This window comes from Canis lupus, chromosome 23, assembly GCF_048164855.1.
Source record: "Canis lupus baileyi chromosome 23, mCanLup2.hap1, whole genome shotgun sequence".
Classification (NCBI taxonomy): Eukaryota; Metazoa; Chordata; class Mammalia; order Carnivora; family Canidae; genus Canis; species Canis lupus.
The window spans coordinates 32,232,999-32,257,364 of NC_132860.1; the positions used below are offsets into that span (position 1 = coordinate 32,232,999).

Here is a 24,366-nt window from a genome sequence, read left to right on the forward strand (position 1 = left end):
CGGCCATACCCTCGTCCGCACGTACCAGGGTGCACAAATCGCCTTAACGTGTCGCCCTGAAAGGGAAGCCAACTTCCAAAGTTAGAGACCACGCAGTTGAATTTCCAGTACTTTCCAACCTCGCCTAGGCGGGGACAGGAGAAGGGGCGGCCCGCAGCCAGCGCAGCCCTCCCCACCTGCCAGCCAAGGAGGACTCACCGGTGGAACCGTCCCTCGCCCCCCGTGGCTGGCTGTGTATTCCCTGCTTGCGCGTACACACACACACACACACACGCACACGCACACGCACACACTCTCCAATACCACCTTCACGTCTGCTTCCTTCATTAGACTGCATTTTTAAAACGCGAGGAAAATGACGGAGCCAGAGCACATCTGTCCGAGCCGGGGGTGCGAGTAGTCACACACACACACACACACACGCGCGCGCGCGCGCAGTCACACTCACGCGGGAGCGCTCTGAGCGTCCACCCGCGGCGGCAGCCTGCACTCACCGGGAAGGCAACGTCCGCGCCGCTGCAGGGCGGCGGGCGAGGGCCGGGGAGCCGCGCGGGCTGCAGAGGGCGCGGGGCCGGGGTCGCCCTCCGGTTCCCCCGCTCCCCGCGCCGCGCGCACGGGGCCGCTGCAGCCAGCGCTCGCCCCGCAGGACAGGCTGCAGCCGCCAGAGCCCGGCGCCTCCTCCCAGGCTCCTCCTGCGCCCGCCGGGGCCCAGAGGCAGGCTGGTTCTGCAGAGGGGCTGCGGACGCTGGGGCTGGGGCTGGGGCTGGGGCTGGGGCTGGGGCGGGGAAGGAAGGGGATCCCGGTGAGGAGGAAGGCGAACCCGCGCGCGCCGCCTCGCTCCCACCCGCAGTCCGGAGTCCCGGCCCCGCGCCCGCCTCCCGGCTCTCCCCTAACCTCGGCTCCCGGACTCTAGTCCGCGGCGGGCTCCGGGGGCTGCGGCGACGGGGGCTCGGGCTCCAGACCGGCTCGCCTCGCGGGCAGCCTCCCTCCCGTGCTCCCCCAGCGCGGGCCGAGGGGGCAGGCGAGCGTCCCCGGGAGCCCCCGGCCGTCCGCGCGAGCGGCCCCGACCCCGCCGCGGCCAACCAGCGAGGACGGACGGGGGAGCCGGCGAGACGCAGCCGCGGTCCCCAAGGCGCTTTTCCGTGGAGCGGAGCGCGCCGCCTTACCGTGGCTGCAGGCTGCCACCGCCGGGGACGCGGGGAGGAGGGCGGCAGCGAGGCTCGGCGGCGCGGCTCCTCGGCTCCGCGAGCCCGAGCAGGGCGCCCAGGAAGGAGCGGGTCCCGGCTCCGCGCTCAGCTCCGGCGAGACCAGCAGCAGCCCCCGAGGGCAGCGGAGCCCGAGCGAGCCTGCAGCCGCGCGCGCACGCCCGGCTCCGGCTCCGGCTCCGGCTCCGGCTCCGGCCCGGCTCCGGCTCCCGCTCCCGCTCCCGGCCGCTCCCGCTCCCGCTCCGGCTCCCGCTCCCGGCCGCTCCCGGCCGGCGTCCCTGCCAGCACTGCTGCCCCACATGAAACAGCTGCAATCCCGAGGCTTCTGGGGGGTTGGGGCGGCTGCGTGCGAGCGCGCGCGTGTGAGTGTGTGTTTAATAGCTTCCCTCCTCTTCTTCCCCTCCCTGCCCGCTCGCCCGCCTGCCTCCGTCCCCCACCCTCGCTCTCACACACACACAGGGCGAGCGAGCGAGCGAGACACACACACGCGCGCGCGCGCACACGCACACGCACACGCAGGTTACATGAATGGGAGGCGGGAGCCAGCCCTGCGGGGCCGGGCGAGCCGCGGGGCAGGGCCGCGCCACGGAGCCGGGGGCGCCACGCGGGGACGCGCGGCCTCCCGGGGCCCTCGCCGCCGCCCGGCGCGCCCGGGCTCTGCGTCCTCCCCCTGGCCTCCTTGCACTCCGCTCCCTTCTCCATCTTCGCTCCCTTGTGTTGCCTTTTCTTTCTCGAATCCTCCTAGTAGTCTCAGTTCAGTGTCTCTCTCGCTCTGCTCTTTTACCGTCTCCGCTCGCTGTTCCAGGCCCTTCTCCAACTTTCTCCTTCCTCGTCCCGACTTTCCCCTACTTCCTCTCCCCCTGCCTTTTGTTCTCTGGCCTCCCGCGTAGGCCCTCTCCCCCGTGCCTCCGAGGTGCAGCCTCTGCTCCCCTCGCCCTGCCTCCCCCCCCCCAGCACACACCCCCTTCGCCGGTCCCCGGGGGCTCCTGGGCCGGCGGCTCCCCCCTCCCCCCCGCCGCCCCCTGATGCTATTTCACACCCTCGACACTTTTCCGGGGTCAGTCCCTCTCGCGTTGCTGCTGCAGCACAGCCAGAGGTAATTAAGAGCTGAGAACTTGAGTTCCTTCCTCAGGCTCGCAAGATGCCCAAAGAAAGGCCCTCCCTCGGACAACTTCCCTAAAACCATGGTAACAGCTACTCAGTCGTGATAACAATCATTTAAAAAATAACTGCAGAGAACGTGGTCCAAGAGATTTGTCCTTCGCATTTCTGGACTGTGATCGCCAGCACAGTTAGAGAAGGGCATTTTCGCCGGGTGGGAGAGGCAGCTTGGCGCAGGGGCAACTTGCAAGGGCTTTGGAGAAAATTCCCACCGCAGCCCCGCTGCATGTTAGCCCTGTGACCTCGTGCTCTCCGTGACCTCTGGCCCTGCCTCCGGTTTCTCATCTGTAGAATGGAAGGTCATACCTATCCACCCTTTATGGTGAGGGTTAAAAGAGGGAACAAAGCAAAGAAAGCACCGGACAAACTGAAGTTCAAACAATGTGACTTCCTTTCTCCTCCCGCAACCTTTTTTAAAACTCCTTTCACGATCCACTACATTATATCTCCACGACCTAAAGTGTGCAGGGAAGGAGGAAATGTGACAATGATAATGTTACAGAAGGGTGAATCAAGGTCTAGGATATTTTAAAAACTCTGTTGTATGATGACCAGGAGGACCGTCTAGCCAGTTGCTGTCTGCTGATTACAGAAACATCACAGAGATTATAAACTTGGGGTGCTGGGATGCCCCTTCAACATCTCCTAACCGAGACTTCCCAGAAAGTCAGGGACAGAGGTAAGAGTGGATGGGAGGTTTCCGTGCCCTCCATTCAATCTATTTTTAAAATCTTCATAACTGAACACTGACCAGTGACAAAGCCTAGGAGACTAACTAGAATGTCAAGTCTCTGCCTTTGGATAGCGTTTATCAACTTTTTGTCTTCACTGCAGATATCAAATGGTTTATACAAGCTGTGATTGACAGTTAGATTCGGTCCTTTGACAAATATTTGTTGACCACCTACACTGTGGCTGGCACCGTCATGGGCTCTGGGCATCCAGTGGTGAGGCAAACAAGCCTTGCCTTTGTGAGCGCGGAGTGCAGTAGACATGTCTGGTGAATGTGTAATAGGGAAATGAGTCACATATACCTTGAGAAATATCGTTTGTTTGGTGGACAGAATCTTTCCAAATATGAAGTCCATGGCAGAGGGGATAATAAAAGAATCCTTGAATGACAATTCTGGAATTTTCATTCTGGACTGTTCATTCTGTGCGCCTCATTTGACTGATGGGAAACCAGAGGCCCTGGCTAAAATTAGCAGGTGAAAGTATGATGAGAAACAAGATACCTTGCATAGTCTCGAAGAATCCTCGATTAATTTCAGAGAGAGAAAAACAGTAATTTTACAGTTGAAACACCTGGCCAACTCTGCCTTAAGTAATTAATAAGTCAGTATCACTGGTAATGTGATCGGTAGACATCATGTGCCTCCTGATGTGACCCATTGAAAAGGACATTACCTCCCCTCTGTGGTAGTCCTGCCAAAAATAAATAATCTGAATCGAATCATGAAGAAACATCAGACAAGCTCAAACTGAGGGCCGTTCAATGAAATAACTGTCACGTTCTCTTCAAAAACACCAAAACCGCGAAAGAGAAAGACTCTGCCACAGTTCTAGATTAAAGGAAAGGCTTAGCTCTCGTGACAATAAAGGTAACATGGGTCCTGGATTGGGACATTAATAGGAAAATGTGAATTTCTTTATCTTGATAATCACTGTATTTATGGAGAAGGCTTTCCTTGTTTGTTTGTTTTTTCTTTTTTTTACTTTCCTTGTTTTTAAGACCTACATGACTGAAGTATTTAGAGGTTTAAAGATGAAGAAATCCCCACCTTCAAAGAGAGGCACAGTATGGTAGGTTTCCGCCTAAAGGACAGAAAGAGTCTGAGCACAGAAGATTACCCAACCAAATCCTGGTGGGTAAGGGAAGACTTCCTGTAGGAGGTAGTATTCAAGTTGAATTTTGAAGACAAGAAAGTTAGCTAGGCCGTAAGGGAAAGGAGGCGCTTTTTAAATAAAGGTAACCTACAGGGACATGAACAAAAGCATGCGGCACATTATGGCCTCAGAGTTGGCACATGCAGGGAGTGCCTGGGACCATCTAGACAAGTAGGTTGGGTTGGATCTTGAAGGGACTCGAATGAAGCTGAGGAGCTCAAACATCTTAAAGCTTAGGTATGGGATGAGCACTGGGTGTTATACTGTATGTTGGCTAATTTAATTTAAATAAAATATTTTTTTAAAAAGAAGCTTAGGTAGGGGGTGAGGGTCGGGAGCAAAGAGTTATCAAAGACTTTTAAGTAGAAGGAGCCATGTGATCTTCAGTAGTTGAAAAAGACAATTTGGCAGCAGTGTAGAGAAATGGATTGAAGGCCCGAGAAGACCAGAGCTGCTCGGTTAAGATCATTTAGGTACACTCAGGCAATTGCAGTGAGGATGGAGAAGGGAAGAGAGATTTAAGAAAGATCGAGGGTATAAAATGAACAGTTATTGGTGACTGGCTGAATGGGGGTGGGCAAGAAATCCAAAGGGACTCCTAGTTCTCAAGCTTGGGTATCTGGGTGGAGGGTGGGACTGTCTGCTTCCATGTCAAGAGAATTCAGGAGAAAGCAGAGGTTGTAGAGGGAAGACTAAGGTCAGTTGTTACCATGCCGTAATCTAACTCTGTAGCAGCTTGATATTCTCCTGGATGGTTGCTCTGTGCCACAGGAAACCCAGCCTAAGACCCTCCAAACTGCCAGCCCACGCATTACCCAGAGAAGCAAACAAAACCAATAGATTAGATATAATAGCAGTACCTTATTTGCAATAACAAGAAAAAAAAATTGAAACAGCCTAAATGGTCAAGTAGTTGGTAAGTAAGTTGAGGGACAGCCTTGTCAGAACATTATATAGCCACTGTAAAGTTCTTTCTTTGCAGAGTTTCTCAGGCTGTGGAAAAATGCCAATGCCATCAATGTAAAATTTTTTAAAAGCAAACTTCAAAATTGTTAAGTGCATAAAAAATCTTCCCGGAGAAAAATCTGGGGAAAAAAAAAAAAGAACCACCAAAAACATGCCAAATATTAACAATGGTTGCCTCTGGGTGATAGGATTATGAGTAATATATCTTTTCTTCTTCAGGCTTTTTGGATACTTTCTAACTTTCCCACAATGAACATTCATTACTTTCATAACAAAAATTAAAAGCTGTCATTTAAAAAATATGGCTGTGACCCCCCTCTTCTACTTTATTGCTTTTCAATCCACCCTTCCCACTCCCCCTGAAGACTGCCTTTTAAGCTTTATCTTTGAGAGTGAAATAAGAGGGCATTTAACAAATCAGGGGAAATTATCAGCTGGGCTGGAGAGGGGGAGGAGGCGTTCTTTCTCACGTAGGCAGATATGTTATTAGAGCTGTTGAAACTGTATATATTAAAGACGTTCGCATTGCCCTTATTGATTCTATGCTACGTTACAAGGAAAAGAAAACCTGTAGTGGGGCCCAGAAAGTGTGAGTCTTTAAAGGGCAAGTTTTAATTAGGGAATGTATTTATTTGCAAAACCTCTTCTCTTCATAAACTGGCAGTTACTGTAAAATCGTTTCAGAAAGCAGGTATTTCAGGCAAGGAGACACTTGGGGGCAAGGGGCAATGCTTCGTGCCTGTTGTCTGACACTACATCAGATACACAAACTGGTTACATAGGATTTGGACACCCACTGATAAGTGCCATCAAATGTTCACAATTAGAGGGCAAGAAGAGTGCCAGCCCAAGAATGTTCTCATTCTTAGGAAAGGTCGCTATAAATGGCTCCCCATTTACAGAACTTTACAGTTCCCTCAACATCTGTGATTTTTCATCTTGCAGAAATGTTTACTATGTGCACAGGTAATAATACCTTACACAAGCAGAGCCGTCACATTTTCAAGGGCCCTCCACATCTGTTGATTCACTCAAGCCTTGTACCCCCTGCCTTCCTTCCCACTAGGATCCTGTTACTTCCAGTTTGCAGGGAAGAACAGAAACCCAAAGAGGCAAACAGTGGGTAGAACTAAAGACAGAACAGGAGACATTTTTGGAAAGCCTTCTATGTGGCTGTGGCACTTCCAATATGAGTTCTCTCATCAACTCCTGAAGGTAACTTGGGAGGGAGGGTGAGTAAACTGGAGTGTGTGTGGCTCTGGCTCAACAGAATCAGAATGAGACCCTCCTCTCCAGAATTCCCAGGACCATCCCTTTCCCAGCATAACCCCACTTTTAAAAGCCAAGGAGTGCGGCTAGTTATTATTCTTTGGCAGGTAACTCAGTTTACCCTGTGAGCTGCCTTTCTGTCTTGAGGGAATTCAAAGCTAGTATTTGGGGATTTAACAATGGCTTTTGAATATGTCTGCTGGAAAAGGAGGAAGCCTCTACTTGGATTCTCACACATCTTCTCCTTTGGAGAAATGGTTGGATCTTTCTCCTTCCCCATGTTCACTCCAATGTTCAGCAGAGTATTTATTTATTTTTTTTTAAATTTTTATTTATTTATGATAGTCACAGAGAGAGAGAGAGGCAGAGACATAGGCAGAGGGAGAAGCAGGCTCCATGCACCGGGAGCCTGATGTGGGATTCGATCCTGGGTCTCCAGGATCGCGCCCTGGGCCAAAGGCAGGCGCCAAACCGCTGCGCCACCCAGGGATCCCTCAGCAGAGTATTTAGTACTTAGGGGTTCTTAGTAAATATTCCTTCATGGAGTGAAGGAACAGATACTAGTAACAAAATAGCTAGCCTGTATTGAGCATTGTGCGCAGGCCTAAAGGCAATGTCCTGTAAAGGACATTATCTCATTTAAATTTAAGAGCAACACCATGTGGTAGGTATGATTATTACTCTTATTCCATAGGTGAGAAAACTGAGATGTAAAGAAGTTAAGTAGTTTGTCCAAGGTCACTAATGTTTAATAAATGGCAAAGCCAGATTCCAGCTTAGGTTGTTTTGAGTATAGGCTCTTAGCCACCATACTGTATTGGATGGATAGATGGATGGTTGGATGGATGGGATTAACACCAGTAGCAGTGAAGTGAGCTCTCCCATGAACCACTACAGTACATTTGATGTTGTGGTTAATCTTGTCTAGAGCAGGCCATCGTGTGACTTTCCATGATCACCTCCTGTTTATTTCCTTCATCGTGTACTTCACAAGCTGCAATTATTTGTGTATGAGTTTTTTTACTTTTTCTTTAAAGATCTGCCCAAGTTGCAATATAACTTGCAGAGTAAGTCCCATGAGTGTCTTGGCCACTGTTGTGATCCCCAGCATCTAGTATAGAGCCTGGCACAGAGTAGATAGTTCCATAAATATTTCTGAAACAAGCGAATGAATGTTGCCTCCCATCCTTCTTCGGGGGTGAAGGGCCTGTGGGTGTGTATACACGAGCACTTGTGAAAGATGGGTAATTCACATGAGTTTATTCCATCTCCTACCAATGCTTGCTTTCTGTTTTGGGGGGCATGTAGTTCAGGCAGTGGAGCTGAGATTCATAGGAGCACATAATGGTTCTGATTGTGCTCCTCCAAGGACGTTTGTGCCCAGATAACAGGGCAAACACTGATCAGAAAATAGCAGCATCTGTTGTGGTCAAGATGACTAGCTGATAGAATTCCACAGTGGAAGCATCCTCTCTGATTAGGTCGCCCCCGCTTTCACAGCAGAGAGGCGTTGTATCAGCTGACATCACTTGCATAACATTTCCCTTCCAAGGGCTGCTGGCAATGGTCTCTTCAAAAGGGGGTCTCTTAGAGCTTTCCTCCTGTGTGCTTAAGGCCATGTGATCCTTTCCAAAGAGGATGCCTCAGCCAAGGCTTCCTTTCTTGCTAATTTTTGTCCTCTTTTCTTACTTGCCTAACAGACTTCTTTTGCACTTGATGTGAATTTGCCTTTTCTTCTGCGGGTTAGACTAGGTGGCAGATGCTGTTCCTCTCCAAGCTAAATCAGATCCATTTCCTAGTCTTAGAAGTCTCCAGCCTTTACTAGAACTGTTTATTGGTCCAGAGGCCATTTGTCCAGAGGTAATCAAGAATGTAAGAAACAGGGACGCCTGGATGGCTCAGTAGTTGAGCGTCTGCCTTTGGCTCAGGGAATGATCCTGGAGTTCCAGGATAGAGTCCATATCGGGCTCCCTGCATGGAGCCTGCTTCTCCCTCTGCCTGTGTCTCTGCCTCTCTCTGTGTGTCTCTCATGAATAAATAAATAAAATCTTAAAAACAAAAACAAAAAAGAATGTAACAAAGGAACATAAAGACAAAAGTAACCACAAAGGCCTTCACTAAATTACCAAAGCCTCCATAGGGTGATTCTAATGACTATGATGCCAGATGCTTACCTAATGCTTTATACATAGTCATACCTTTAATTCTTATAACAGCCCTATAAAATAAAATATATTAATATTCCCAAGTCAGATTTAATCCAACATTCCTAGGCCTTACCAGCCTGTGGGACAAAAGGAGTAGAGTTAATATCAATTCCCAAATAAACACTATTCTGGCCTGCATGCTACTTTTTCCATATAACAATATGTGTTAGAAATACGTGCCTTCTCATTCTTTTTTTATAATTGCATACTATTTCATTATACAGATATACCATCTGAATTTAACCACAGCAATCATGGTGATTGTGATATATTCATTTAAATAAATGCCAAGCACTTAACCTGATATCAGCAGTGGCTGCTCAAAAATGTTAAATAAGAGATTTATAACTGTCAAGTCTGTTGACTCTTAAAAAGAAGCAACCCAAAAAATGTGGAAGTTTCAAATCAGTTGGGAAAGGATGAACCTTTCAGTTACAGTGCCATTGTAACCAACAAATCATTTTGGAGGGAAAGAAGTTAGATCCCTCTCCATTATAATATCCCTTTAAATTTTTTCACACTGAATATAAAAAAGGAAAATTCTAGAAGAAAAACAGGTGACAATTTACATCATTTTAGAGATGAAGAAAGAAGTCATGTTTAAATGTGATATAAAAAGGAAAAAAATTTTAAAGAAAAATGTCAAAAATTTTGACTATAAAATTTTTGAAATGTTTGTATATTTATAAAACCAAGACAAGAATCAAAGGAATAAAATGTTGAGGAAGTATTTGAAACATACACAAAAAAGTGCTATTATCTTTAATATATAATGAGGTTTTACAAATGTATAAGAAAAAGACATCTCAATAGAAAAGTAGGCAAAGAATAAAAAAGCTAATTTACTAAAAAGTACAAAGCTAAGCACATGATATATATTTAACTCACTTGTAACTCCTCCAAAAACTGCAAGATACAATAATATTCAAAGTGTTTTTTTCTTTTTTTTTCTTTTGCTTATCAAATGAGGAAAGTATTAGAGAAATGTGACATGCCCAAAAAATACTCTCTCTCCCTATACCGCCAATGGGTAGATATTGGCAAAACCTTTCCAAAAGAGAGTATAGACACATTTACCAAAAGCTTTTCATTGTGTGAAGTTTCCAGTCCAGGAATCTATGTCTACATTTGAGGGAGTTAAGTAAGAGAAAATAATCATGGATGGACTTATGTAAAGAATTCTGTAAAAGAGTTTTATTAGTGTTAGTAACAGCAACAAATTGGAAACAATCTGTCAACAAATTAGTAAATAATCATAGTGTAATGAACTGTTATATAGCTATTATAGACCATGATGAGAAGAATATTTAAAGAACTGGAAAGAATTTACAGCACATATTTTTGTGACTTTAACCTATTATGGAAAATGTGAGACAAATACAAGTTTGGTGTATAAATTATACCCATCATCTAATTTCAGTGATAATTATTTATTTTATTTTATTTTTAAGTAGGCTCCACACCCAACATGGGGCTTGAACTCATTACCCTAAGATCAAGAGTTGTATGCTCTACTAACTAAGCCAGTCAAGTGCCCCTAATTTTAATGATTATAAAATTCATGGCCAATCTCGTTTTATCTATATTCCTCCTCACTTATTGCCTCCCCTGTTAGTTTGAAGAAAATTCCAAGCATCATTTCATTTTATCCATAAATATTTTAGTAAATATCTCTAAAAAATATGAACTATTTAAAAAAATAACCACAATATATTTTATTTTTTATTTTTATTTTTTATATTTTATTTATTTATTCATGAGAGACACAGGGTGAGAGGCAGAGACATAGAAAGAGGGAGAAACTGGCTCCCTGTGGGGAGCCTGATGCAGGACTTGATCCCAGGACTCCAGGATCACGCCCTGAGCCGAAGGCAGACACTCAACCACTGAGCCACCCAACCACTGTCCCTATTATTACATTTTAAAACAACAATAATTTCCTAATGTCATCAGTGGTCCAGTCACCATTCAAAATGACCTGATTGTTTCGTAAATTTGTATTTTTCCAGTTTGTTTGCATCAGTATCCAAATAAACTTCATGCATTGCAATTGGCTAATGTATCTACTAAATCTCTTCTGATAGGCTTTCCTCCATTTATTTTTACCCCTGCTTGTACATTACTTCTTACAAAGACAGGGTTGTTTGTCCAAGAGAGTCTCCAAAAAAGCTGAATTTAGTGAATGCACTCTTCTGGTAACCATTCTTCTACAACTTCTATTTCCTGTAAATTAGTAATTAGTTCTAAAGAAGCTTGATTCTCTAGAATTCAGAGTTAATTCTTTTGGATAAGACTGTCTAGATGTTATTGTGTCCTGCCATCTGTCTTTGTGATGTTAGTAACCTGTGATGCTTATTGACTAGATTCATCATTCACCTAGAGGTTCTATTGGTCATATTCTGATTCATTGATATTCATTCCTTCTTCACTGGAATACATCTATAGAGAAAAACTTCCTCTCTTGAACTATTTGCTGACCTAAAGAGGCCGAATAAATGTTTGATTCTTTCCTTTTACTTATCAGGTTCCCAAAGAATGGTTTGGTTCTGTAGTATTCTCCCAAGGTATCAAAGAGGTTTTTTTCTTTTCCTTTTCTTTTTAAGTGTCATTATGAGTTCATGTATTTAAATATGGTTGATGTATTTTCATTTCATTTTAGTTATTGTTCATACTGATGTTCAAATTGCCCCATCTTTGGCCAGTAGGAACATCTTCATATTGACTCCCAGGTCTTTGATAGCCTCCTTCCCCTTCTCCACCTCTGCAGACCCTGGAATAATAGGTGTTTCAGGTTCATCTTGTACCTATCCTGTTTCAGATATGAAAGCATCCATTTTAGGAATACCCTGTTTTTTTGTTTTGTTTTGTTTTTTTAGTGGGAAATGGTAGTTAGAAACCACAATCTTGCTACTAGAAGTTGCTTGTTGCTACTGGGCTGGTATTATTTACAGCCTTTTTCAATTGGCAGGTTTAGGTAATATTTTAAAAAGGAAAATTCACTATCTGTTCATTCCATTATTTCTAATTCAGTTTTTACTTAACTTCTTCAGTCTTCTATCTATATCTCTCTCCTTCCATTACAAATAATAAATGATGTTATATATAAAAATATTTATTATTTTGTGAAAATAGCCACAATATTTATTTTAGTGGGAATCAAGTGTATATATAAATCATAAATATTTATTTCATATGTATATATCAAAAATATAGAAGTTTGCAGTGGTTATTTCTTGATGATGCAATTAAAGGTAATTTTTATTTTCCTTTGGTTTCTTTTCTATTTTTTTTTTTTTTTGCTTTTTAGTATTTATAAAATTTCCATAATAAACCTATTTTATTTTTGCTATAAGAAAAAATTCGCTAAAAAACAAAAATAAACCAGATGGTATAAATTACAATATAGTAAACTGTCTGCCAATCTTATATGTGGGTAGAATAATGATATTCTATTACATCTGTGGAGTGCTTTACAATTTACAAAGCATTTTACATCCATTATCTTTCATGATCATCACAGCACTGTGAAGGCATCAGAATAGGAATATTGTCTTATAGGAAAAGAAAATAGAGGTTTGGGATGCCTGGGTGGCTCAGTGGTTGAGCATCTGCCTTTGGCTCAGGGTGTGATCCCAGGTCCAGGGATCGAGTCCCATATTAGGCTTCCTGCGAGAAACCTGCTTCTAACTCTTCCTGTGTCTTTGCCTCTCTCTCTGTGTCTCTCATGAATAAATAAAATCTAAAAAAAGAAAAGAAAAGAAAGAAAGAAAATAGAGGTTTAAAAGGATCATATATGATAGAATCAAGGTTAGAACTCATGACTCCCGACTCCTTCTTTTTTTTAAGTAGCCTCATGCTCAGTGCAGAGCCCAACACAGGGCTTGAACTCACAACCCTGACCTGAGCTGAGGTCAAGAGTCAGCCACTTAACTGACTGACCACCTAGGCACCCCAGGGCTACTGACTTCTTGGTTAGAATAATATCTGGCTCTGGGTGATTGTTATTATGCTTCTGTTTTATAGTAAGACAAGAAGACCCTGCAGTGTCCTGCCTGCTGCTGCTTAGAATGTTATCCTCAGAACCATCTTTCTTTAGCATAAGGTTTGGAAGCCCATAGAAATGCCAAAACTTGGGATGCCTGGGTATCTCAGTGGCTGAGCATATGCCTTCGGCTCAGGGTATGATCCCAGGGTACTGAGATGGAGTCCCGCATCGGGCTTCCTGCATGGAGCCTGCTTCTCCCTCTGCCTATGTCTCTGCCTCTCTCTCTCTCTGTCATGAATAAATAAATAAGATCTTTTTTAAAATGCTAAAACTTATTTTTCAATTCAATTTTTATTTTTAATCAAAGTAACTCATTTCCATAATTTTCAAAGTCAAATATTCTAAAAGGATTTTAATACAAAATAGTAGCCACCTGCCTTCTTCTTCATCTCCTCCTCCACCTGCTGGTCTTCCTCTCCAGAGGCAGCCACTTTAAACTAATTGAGCTGTTTCTTCTGGTTTTTGTTTCCATATCACTAGATAATGTGTTTCTACTGCAATTTCTAAATTTTCAATTCTTAGTTATTATCAATGTACTTTATATTATTGAAGATGATAATTTAACTGTCCTTCTCCTCTTTGGACAGAGACTTCTTCTCATCCTCTCAATGTACTTACTTCATAATCTTTGCTTAAACATTCGTGTTTCCATTATTATGATTCTGTAACAATTATTCTGAGTTGAGCCATATAGTGTACTGTGAAGTACTTTCTTATGTTAATTTTTGCTTCCTCTTGAGTTAACAATTGGTTTTCTCTCTCTCTCTCCCTCTCTCTCTTTTTTAGAATCATTTAGTGTTTTAGACACCTGTCACCATTTCATCCCCAAACTCTCTATCAGGTTATATACATCTTCTCTCAGTACATTCCAATACATCAAATAATCTACTAGTTTCTTCACATCCCTTATATTTGCTTTGCTTTCCTTTCCTTTGCCATCAAAATGTGGTTTTCTTTTGTCTAAATGGTTCCAAAAGAACTGGAGGCAAGCCTTGGAGCCTTGCTGAATGGCTCTTGTTCTAGGGTCAGGCTCTACTGTATTCCTGGAAATTTTATTGGATCTCATGCCAATATTCATATCTTTTATTTACAAGATCTCATGTCTTCCTTTTTTTTGTTTACCCTTTACACTGAGAACAAACATATGGGAGGTGAATTTTTTGAGATCTTATTTGGCTGGACACAGAATTCCAGGTTAGAAATAAATTCCCTATAATTTTAAGGACATTGATAGTTCCTTTGTCCTTTTGCTTCCAGTGTTCTTAAGAACTCTGATACCATTTTTGCCTCTTTATCCTGCTTTTGTGAGCTTTTCCATCTACTACTCACTGAAATTTTTTAGGATCTTCTCTTTTCTTCGGAAAATTTCTTCAGAAATCACACGATGGATGGCATGAGTCTTCTTTCTTCCAGTGTACTGAACTTTTGCTGGGTTCTTTTACTGCAGAAACTCTGAGGGATTTGTTTGAAATATTTCATTGCTGATTTTCTTATTTCCTATTTCCAAAACTCCTGTTATTCAGATATGGGAGCTCATAAACCATTTCTAATTTTTTAATCTTCCCTTTCCTGCCTGTCATATTTTTGTCTGTTTTTTTACTGGGAGGTTTTCTTAGCTTTGTCTACCAACCCATTTATGACATTTTTATTTCTGCTATCATATTTTTAATTTTCAGGACTTGTTTCAGTTGTTTGAATATTTTTCTCTTTAAACAGCCTCCAGTTCTTGTCTCATGTACATATCTTTCTTTATCTGTATAAGGATATTAATGATATATTTTGTAAAATTTTTTACCGTTCCCTGCATTGTTTCTAAGTTTTTTGAGCTTTCAAAATGTATTATGCTTTTGTGTTTGTTTTTTATTGTAAGGGCTTTGATCAGATATAGGTGATCTAGACTACCCATGCCTATTTAACTAAAAACTGATTGGAAATTTTAACATGTAAGAGCAAACTCTGTTGCCTAGTGGGCTTGCCTTTAGGATCACCTGGCTAATTCATTGGTAATTCCTTAACAGTATCTCTCTAAGTCTTTTCTGAAGGGCCATTCCATTTTACTAGAAAGGAACCTTCCAATCTCTTCCTGAGGAGGACAAGACTGGCTGCTAAGATTTTCTAGAAGCTTCAAGGGGGAAGAGACTGGGAAGCAGTCTCACTATTTCTATACAGATTTCATTTACTCCTTTCATTCCTGTTTTCAGGACAATATATCTACCCTTAGCTATGCTGTTTTCCCCACATCCAGTTTCTCATTCACTCATTTACCCTGGACAGGAAATTTCCAGTCATCTCTTTGCTAGAGAGAGGACAGGCACTCAGGAGGAGAGCAGGACACATGAGTCAATCTTAAGACATTCAAACCAACCCAGACTCTTTACTTTTTGAAGTGCCTGAGCTCCCAATTTTCCTTTCCTTTCCTGGAGCTCTACAGTGAAATGAAACAGCTTGTAGGCTTTCACCATTGAGACTCTGGTTTTACTTCCTCGGGTCTGCCTAAGTCAATTATTTCTTGCCCATCTCCTTTATAGATCCAAAATCCTATTGTTGGGACGCCTGGGTGGCTCAGTGGTTTAGCGCCTGCCTTTGGCCCAGGGCGTGACCCTGGAGACCCGGGATCGAGTCCCACGTCGGGCTCCCTGCGTGGAGCCTGCTTCTCCCTCTGCCTGTGTCTCTGCCTCTCATTCTGTGTGTCTCTCATGATTAAATAAATAAAATCTTTAAAAACAAACAAACAAACAAACAAAACCCAAAATCCTATTGTCTCTGCTCCAATTATTTTTTTCTTTGTAGTTTTGTGTTTTGTGCCTTTTATTTATTTCTCTTTCATTTTAGTAGGTGTTGGGGAGCAAGTAGGAGTACAAGTATACAGTAAACCCTCCATGTGCAGCAGATGTCCAAACCCTTCTTTCAGGCCAGACTTTAAGAGTCGTTCAGCCACTTCCTGAGGCTTGAGCTTTTTTTTGGAGAAGCACTGTGGCTCTGCTGTCCACACCCAGGGCCCTACATGGATTTGAGAGCCTGACTTTCCTCACTTCTCAATAGAATCCAGCCTTATTGGGCATAGTGAGGATAACTGGGATGCTCTCCTGTCTGTGTTTTTAGTTCCTAGTCTTTTGAAGAATATCAGTGGTATTTTTTATATTATGATTACTGGCAGGCTGTGTTGGGGGTGGGAGGAAATCTCACCGGGTTGTTGAGGGAGGAGGTAGTGCACAGGGAGCTAGAGAAGCCTCTTTAATAAATGCTTTGGTGACAAGTTCTGAATTATAGAAAGTCATAATGGTAATGACAATGGCTAATTTTCCTAAGAATGTGTATGCCTCAATCACCATGCTTTACGTGGTATCTCAATTAAACATCACAACAGACCTATAAATAAGTACCACTATTATCTCCATTTTAGAAATGAGCAAATAGAGGGGTGGAGACGTTCAATCACTTGGTCAATATCACACAACAAAGATGTGGCTGATCTCAGATTAAAACCCACATTTGTCTAGAGCTGTTACTTGTAATACCGAGGCCAGAGCTTCTCAAACTTTACTGTGCTCACAAATCACCTGGGATTCTGTTACAGTGCAGATTTGAGTTTGGTAGGTTTGGCATAGGGCTCAGATTCTGCTTTTCTACCAAGCTCCCAGATGAGCCTGATGCTTCTAGTCTAGGGTTTGAACTTTTTTAAAAAGATTTTATTTATTTATCTGAGAGAGAGAAAGAGAAAGAGGAAGAGAAAGAGCATAAGCAGGGGAGAGGGGCAGAGGGGAGGGGAGAAGCAGACTTTCTGCTAAGCAGGGAGCCCAACACAAGGAGTTCCATCCTGGGATCATGACCCGAGCCAAAGGCAGACGCTTAACTGACTGAGCCCCCCAGGAGCCCCCAGAGGTTGAACTTTAAGTAATGAAGCTTCAGACTGTGGTCTCCCTAAGGCAGCTGCATCCTGTGGCACCTAGTTTCCCAGGTACAAAAGAGGCCATAGGAACAGTAATGGTACCTAATTTACTTGTTCCTCCCCACGTGTACACGAGCAGGACTATCAGATACTCATTTCTCCCCACCATACCCTTTACCCAGGAGTCCCGGTGTTTCATGAGTGCACCTAGAGCCCTCTCTGGTGCTCTGGTTGCACGACGCTCACTTCTTGGCACTGGCTTTGAAATCACGTGAAGGTAGCCCCTGAGCATTCCCACAGCTTCTAGGGCTTTCCCTGAGCATGCCACATCTGGAGTTGTAGCTCTAGGTGTTCTACAACACAGGTCCTTCAAAGTGTGAAAAGGCAGTGAGCTCCTTCCTGCTGGCCCTCGGTGGTGTTGTACTGTGTTCCTTACAGAAACAGAGAATCCCCTTCGCACTCAAAGTCACCTGGATCCCAAGCAACAGCCCTAAATCTCCCAGGTTCCTTGTGACAAATGGCTGCCAGCTGCAGCCTCTAGGCTTCCCAACCTAGAGAAATAAAACTTCTGTCCTCCTGTATCTCTTTCTCCCTCATTAGCCTCTGTTCCCAGCAATCCTAGAATTCACCACCCATTCACCACTTGAAAGCAAGTCTAACTCAGGCCAGCTTCCAACTTGAGTAGAAGGGGCAATGACCCACTAACTTGCCAGACACAGCCAGCTATGTGTGAATCTTAGTTTTAATCCAGTTAAAGCCATGCTCCAAGTATGACACAAGGCATAGTAAAGGAGACTGGGAGAGTCATCTCAAAGATTAAGTACATCAGAAGGCCAAAGGAAAGTACTGGAATAAGACTGGAGTCTGAGGTTGGAAACCCACCTCTGTCTCTACTTAGCTGTGTGACCTTGGACTTTTCAGTAACCCTCTTTCATTGTTTCCAAAACTACAAAAATAAGGAGGAAGACTCACCCTTCCTCTAATTCTCAGTTTTTTCACTATAAAGTGAAGGAGTTGGACCAAATGAACTCATAGTCATACATAGAGGTTTCAAACTTGAGGTTCTTGGGCTGTATTCAGCCCACAGGCATGTTTTGCTTGATCCTTACAATATTTTTGAAATGTTGAATCAGTTGCCAGCCTTTGAAATTAAGGAGCTTTTGCATAAAATCTGGTTTCCTGGCTTTTCTTGAAATATCAGAAAATTGGCATCAAGGGTCTCCCATTCCTAAAGAGCCACTATTGGCTTGACCTGCCTTGTGAAGGTCTTTTTAAAAAATTTTTTTATTTTGAAGGATTTTATTTATTTATTCATGAGAGACACACAAAGAGAGAGGCAGAGACATAGGCAGAGGGAGAAGCAGGCTCCCCGCAAGGAGCCTGATACAGAACTCGATTCCAGGACCCTGGGATCACGACATGAGCCAAAGGCAGATGCTCAACTCTGAGCCATCCAGGTGCCTGTGACTGTCCTTTTAAAGGAGTCTGTGCTCTCTGCATTGTTGCAGCCCCTAGCAGTCCCATAATACCCATCTGTTGTCTTCACAAGTCCTGTAAGTAGTTCTGTTGGTGTTTCCTGGGTAGTGGTTGCAGTGACTAGTTGGGCAATGTCAGTTGAGTACTTATTCCTTTCAAAGATGCAGTCTCCAAATTACATCAGGGGGAGAATAAATGCTCATATTATCTAATTGACTTTATTAATGAGACAGAGTCAGGGTCAGCAGACTTCTCTGTAAAAGACCAATGAGTATCTATTTTCAGCTTTGTAGGCCATATAAGATCTCCATCGCATATTGTTATACTTACTGCTTTTTGTTTTTTTGTTTGTTTGTTTGTTTTACAATCTTCTAAAAATGTGAACATTCTAGCTCTTGGACTGTATAAAAACAGGCTCCAAGTAGCCTGGGCCTAAAGGCCACAGTTTGCTGGCCCCTGAAGTAGATTACGCGAAGCACTCCAATACTGCCTGTTGACAGCGAACATCAGTAAGTGTACTTCTCATTATTGTTTAAGTTCAGGCCTCTCATTCTCCAACTCTGGGACATGGGTGACTCCGCAGTACCCATCAGAAGTCCCCAGTGGCTGTTTTGATTCTCTTTGGACAATGCAGAGAGGGGACAGCATTTTGTCTGTCGAGATGTCTTTCCAAATAGGAAGCCCTGCATGGGATTGCACTTCAAAGCACCACAACAAATACAGTACGGTTGTGTCATCACCATGAAATCAAAGGCATTGTTCATGCCATTTGCTAAAGCACATCCCCATTCTATCCATTCTCTCTGGAACATTCCCAAACAATCACAGCTGGAAGAAGAGTTGGAGGCCCTTTAAAATCTGATTCCAGGTTCTCCATTCTCATAGCCTTCCCTCTTTGTTTTGCTCCTTTAACTCCCCTCCTCTTTGTCCCCTCCAAACACCTCACCCTGTATTATTTATTATTTAACTTGAATGCCAGGGATGCAGCTTGTGATGAGAGACACTTGACAAAATGAATTTGCATTGTGTTGTAGGCCTCTCCTGCATGTGGCTTGGCATAATTAAAAAAAAGAGAGGTTGTTTTCTCATTCAAAGAATGTGATGACTGAATCTAAAGACATGTCAGTTATTTACTGTGGTGGCCAAGGAACCTGAAGATAGTACGTCTTTAAATAAAAGAGCCAAGGAGCCCATCAAGAGATTTCTCAAAGGTACAGTTAACTTACTTTGGCTTACTGGTTCTTCGCCAAGAAACGAAACAAAATCATATATAGGGGCATGGTCCAGTCTCTCGAATGACTTTGACCTACATTTCCTTGATCTGGACTTTGTGCATCATGTTTAGTGGGGACTTACCACTCTTCCATTCATGTAGCAAACACTGGCTGGGCACCTAGTAAGTGCCAGACCATGTGCCAAGTACCAGAAACGGAGGGATGAATAAATTAAGAGCCCAGAAATCTAAGACTTTATGGTCTATTGAGGAAGACAGCTATGTTAAAGAGTCTTAATGTAAAGTGTTAATTACTGCTATTACAGCAAGACTCAACACTTAATAAGCACTTGCTACGTGCTAGGCATTATTTTAAGTGCTTTTCATATGATTAATTCATTCAATCTTCTCAACAATCCTGAGGGTTTACATGCCATTATAAATTTCCATTTTAGAGATGGAGAAATCGAGGCCAGAGGCTATGTAATTCTTAATTCTTTAAGAGCATGTAGCTAATAAGAGGTAGAGCTCAGATTCCAACGCTAGGAACCTGATTTCAGGCCCAGAGCCCTTGAAAGACACAAAACAGCCTCTTAATAAAGGGCTTGGATTATGTTCTGGAAACAGCACAGAAAAGCCCCTAAACCTGCCTGTAGGGGTCAGGGAACACGTGAGACAGCATGACACTTGTCTGAAAGATTCCCTTCAGAGGGAAGCCAGGCAGGACTCTTCAGGCAGAGAAGAAGCATAAGCTTAAGGATGATATTTATAACAGACCCACAAAAGAGAATATTCAAACCTGAATGTTAGGCTTCACTTTTTTTTTTTTTTTTTTTTAAACAACACTCAGAATTACCAGTAGTTGCTTCTTCAGTAGTAGTTTTCCCGGCAGTTCTGCAACTTTAGAAGGGCAGGTGCCTGTCTTATTGACTACTGTAGGCCTAATTCCCAGCACATGCTTAATAAATACATTTTGAGATGAAAGAACAAATCTAAGTTAAGGTTAAACAGTAGGATGAGGATTAAGCTAATATCATATCCAGTATGGACAAGGGTTAAGGCTCAGCTTTATTTCATACCCATAGTAGCATTTTAAAATTCTCATTTCACACTGCTTTTATTTTAGACATGCCCACGGCATTCTTAAAAGGCTTTAAAAGCACAGTATTGTCAAAACTCCCATTACTATATGTATCAGTAACATTCTATACATATATCTGGAGCAATTATTCTGTGCATAGAATTCTAAGCATAATGCTCTACTTTACCCACGATAGCCATTAATTAGATGAAATGAAATGATGTTACAGTTGCATGCAGCCCATTTTAAGTACAAATCCATGTGTGACAAGAAAAGAATTTTCTTTTTTTCCCCCTGCAGAAGAAAACCATGTCGGTGGCCAATGTAGAAACCTCCCAAATAGGCTTTCCTAGGGAAGCTGGCAGGACTGTCTAAAGACAAGAATGTTTTGACTTTGCTAGTCAGATAAGCAAAGATGTCTAATGCTGGGGGTAAGAGGGAGAAGATGGGAGCCAACTGCCAAAAACTATGGGGTAGGGCTCTAAAACGTTTGGCAATTTCATGATTTCCTTTTAAGACATCTTTGCAAGTATCAAATTGGGAAATTTCATACTTGTAAAGATATCATTGAGAACAGCATCTGTCTGGCAGGCTATTCCAACTCTTACAGATATTGAAAGCATGGGACAAGGCATAGAGTCAGGTGAGTTGAAGGAGAAATCTTTTCATTAATTATGGTTTTCTAATGTCTTTGTGAATCTGTGACCCTTTTCTGGTAATTTTTTTTCCATCAATAAATATTTTTGGTTAGGAAATGATGATAGAAGAGGGAACCCTTTTATACTATTGATGGGAATGCAGACTGGTGCATCCACTGTGAAAAACATTATGGAGGTTCCTCAAAAAGTTAAAATTAGAGCTACCCTACAATCCAGCAGTTACACTACTAGGTATTTACCCAAAGGCTACAAAAATGCAGATTTGAAGGGGTACATGCACCCCGATGTTTATAGCAGCATTATCAACAATAGCCAAACTATGGAAAGAGCCCAAGTGTCCACAAACTGATGAGTGGATAAAGATGTGGTAAATGTGTCCAATGGAATATTACCGAGCCATCCAAAAGAATGAAATCTTGCCATTTGCAACAACATGTATGGAGCTAGAGTGTATTATGCTAAGTGAAATAAGTCAGAAAAAGACAAATACCATATGATTTCACTCATGTGTGGAATTTAGGAAACAAAACGGTTGAACATATAGGAAAGGGGAAAGAAAGAGAAAGAAGGAAGCAAACCAGAAGAGACTCTTAATGATAGAGAACAAAGTGAGGGTCACTAGAGGGGAGGTGGGGGGGGGGTGGAGAAAGGGCCAAATGGGTGATGGGCATTAAGAAGGGCACTTGTTATGATGAACACTCGGTGTTGTATGTGAGTAATAAAATCACTAAAATCTACTCCTGAAATCAATATTACACTATATGTTAACTAACTAGAATTTAAATTAAAATTTGGAAGAGGGGCAGCCTGGGTGGCTCAGCAGTTTAGCGCCGCCTTCAGCCCAGGGCCTGATCCTGGAGACCTGGGATTGAGTCCCGCGTCAGGCTCCCTGCATGGAGCCTGCTTCTCCCTCTGCCTATGTCTGCCTCTCTCTCTCTCTCTCTCATAAATAAATTAAATAAATAAATAAAATCTTAAATAAAATAAAATTTGGAAGAAAAAAATAATAATAAAAAAATAAAATTTGGAAGAAAAGTCAAAAAGAAAATTATTGTTTAAGGATGACTCAGATGTTTAAGTCAGAATATTTGACTTCCCCCTGAAGTAATTCCCCAAGACTGGGTCAAAGATGGCTTTTTATCTACAATCACAAAGATGATACATTTTTTTGTAAGTCTTATGCATGTAGTGCAAGCAGCGGAGCCCTGAAATCCCAGAGCAGTGTCCATTTCTGCCTCCAGTGGGCCCTCTCCTCATAAATGAAGGCAGAAGTTTCCAGGACCTACTCTGCAAGTGGGCCTCCTCGGGATAACAGCGGAACTTCAGACTGTTACACATATCCACATAGGAAGGAAAGAGGAGAGCTTTGTGTGTGTCTTCAGACAAATATTCCCTCCTCTCTCTGATTACATTTCCAAATCTGAGAGCAGAACAGAAAGGGCAGAAACAGGCACATGTCCCTTCAGATATAAAACAAAACAAGTTGTGGCTTGCCTAACCCTGGAATTGGAAAGAGGTTTTATGGTTGGAAGTAGGCACTTTCCTATCTAATTTGCTATTTAGAAACAAAGATAGATAGAAATCAGAGTCATCATCTACATGACTTGGAAGGATGTGTGGACTATTCTAAACCAGAGAGGTTGATTCTATTTCCCCTGCTTTGTCATTTTAACGGTGGTTTAAAAGTAACTACATGTGTAGCTCTCCCTCTGGTGTTCTAGGAGCCCCCCACAAACATTGCTCATGTGTTCCTTATAGCCCATCTGGCACCAAAGCTAAATGGGTTATTATAATCCTTGTTTTACAGATGAGAAAACCGAGGATCGGAGAGTCTAGGTAACTTCTCCCAGTTACATGAAGAATTCGATTCTGTCTTGACTCTTCAGCAGAATTCACCCCCTTGCTGGAGGCATGCTGGTATTCCGGATGCATTCCCATGGTGTGGAAGAAGGAGCACTGGACAGGAAGTGAAGCAACTGAGAGGTCTGCTCTAACTTGGCTCTGGGGCCTAAGGAGATCAGAGACCCCTCCCTGGTAATCTCAGCTCCTTCCTGCATTTATAGAGCAAAGGGAGCTGATCTAGGTGCCATCTGGAAGGTCTCCCTCTCCTCAGAGGCCTTATAGGACCTGTACTTTTGAGGCTCTATACTCTATGCAATGATACAAGAAGTTTTTCATTTTGATTCTTAAATTTTATTTACTGCCTTTCAAGTATGTCATAAGTACTTAAGGATTATAACACTATTTCTTAAAACACTCAGAAGGCAGCCAGGGATCGAAGTTTTACTCAAATCTGCCATTGCCATTGAAACATTCACATCTCTATCTTATTCCCCAGTATGACTTAACTCCTTAATGGCAAAGCTGACTTAACTCACTGGCATGGCTGTTCCCTCTCCTTGCTAGCACACCCACACCCCCCTTACTCTACCTCAGGGACTAGTACAGTGCCTGTTGCCTAGTAGTTACTCGATAAAGAGCGACAGTTTCACTTTGTTATATTTGTTATATATTGTTTGTTATAATATAATAATATATTATTATATTCTTATTTAATTCTATCTAATACCTAAGAAAGCCACAAGGATTTTAAAACATTATTTCAAAGAGGAATTAATAATTAGTGCCTCCCATAATAAAGTAACTGTTTATGGTAACATATTGAATCAGTATTATCACATAAGCAAACTATGCTCAAATAATAATGTAGATAATTAAAAACAGAGCCACCTTCTAGGAAGATCTAAAGAGTTTCCAATGTGAAGGGGACTTTGGGCATGCCTGCTTTTTCAGGACACTTCTGACTTTCTGGATTCTGCTTTTTCAGGACACTTCTGACTTTCTGGATTTTTATTTTTTTCAATAAAGGCAAATCATTAAATGTACAACAGGATGTGATTCTTTTATACCTTTGACAGATTTTCTCATATATGAGTTCATCAGTCTGAAGAAAACAAATCCTTTCTCCCGATTTTGGCTGGGAGAAATCAGGTCCCTGTAGCTTGGTGGCACCTGAGAAGCCTGTCAGGTGGACTGGCACACAATCCTCTGCATTATCATGGGAGACCCAAAAGACATACTGCAAATCAGTATGTATCCAAAGCTTCCAGGCAATGAGCATCTGCCATGTATGAAGTATTGTACTTGTCACAAAAACCACACAAGGGCGGCCCGGGTGGCGCAGCGGTTTAGCGCCGCCTGCAGCCCAGGCCGTGATCCTGGAGACCCCGGATCAAGTCCCACGTCAGGCTCTCTGTATGGTGCCTGCTTCTCCCTCTGCCTGTGTCTCTGCCTCTCTCTCTCTCTCT

The 24,366-nt window shown here is 43.0% G+C and overlaps 1 protein-coding gene across 4 annotated transcripts in view; it reads right to left on the reverse strand.

Moving 5' to 3' along the window:
• Nucleotides 1-24,366, reverse strand: part of TENM4 (teneurin transmembrane protein 4) — a 2,813,748-nt gene that overhangs the window by 733,128 nt on the left and 2,056,254 nt on the right. Inside the window, exon 1 of one of the 4 annotated variants that reach the window (XM_072794815.1) lies at nt 1,167-1,303. The exons of the other annotated variants lie outside the window; for them this stretch is intronic. The gene's annotated coding sequence lies outside the window, so the exon portion shown is untranslated. Of the gene's footprint in view, nt 1-1,166; nt 1,304-24,366 lie in introns of those variants that run through there. 4 annotated transcript variants of the gene reach the window in all.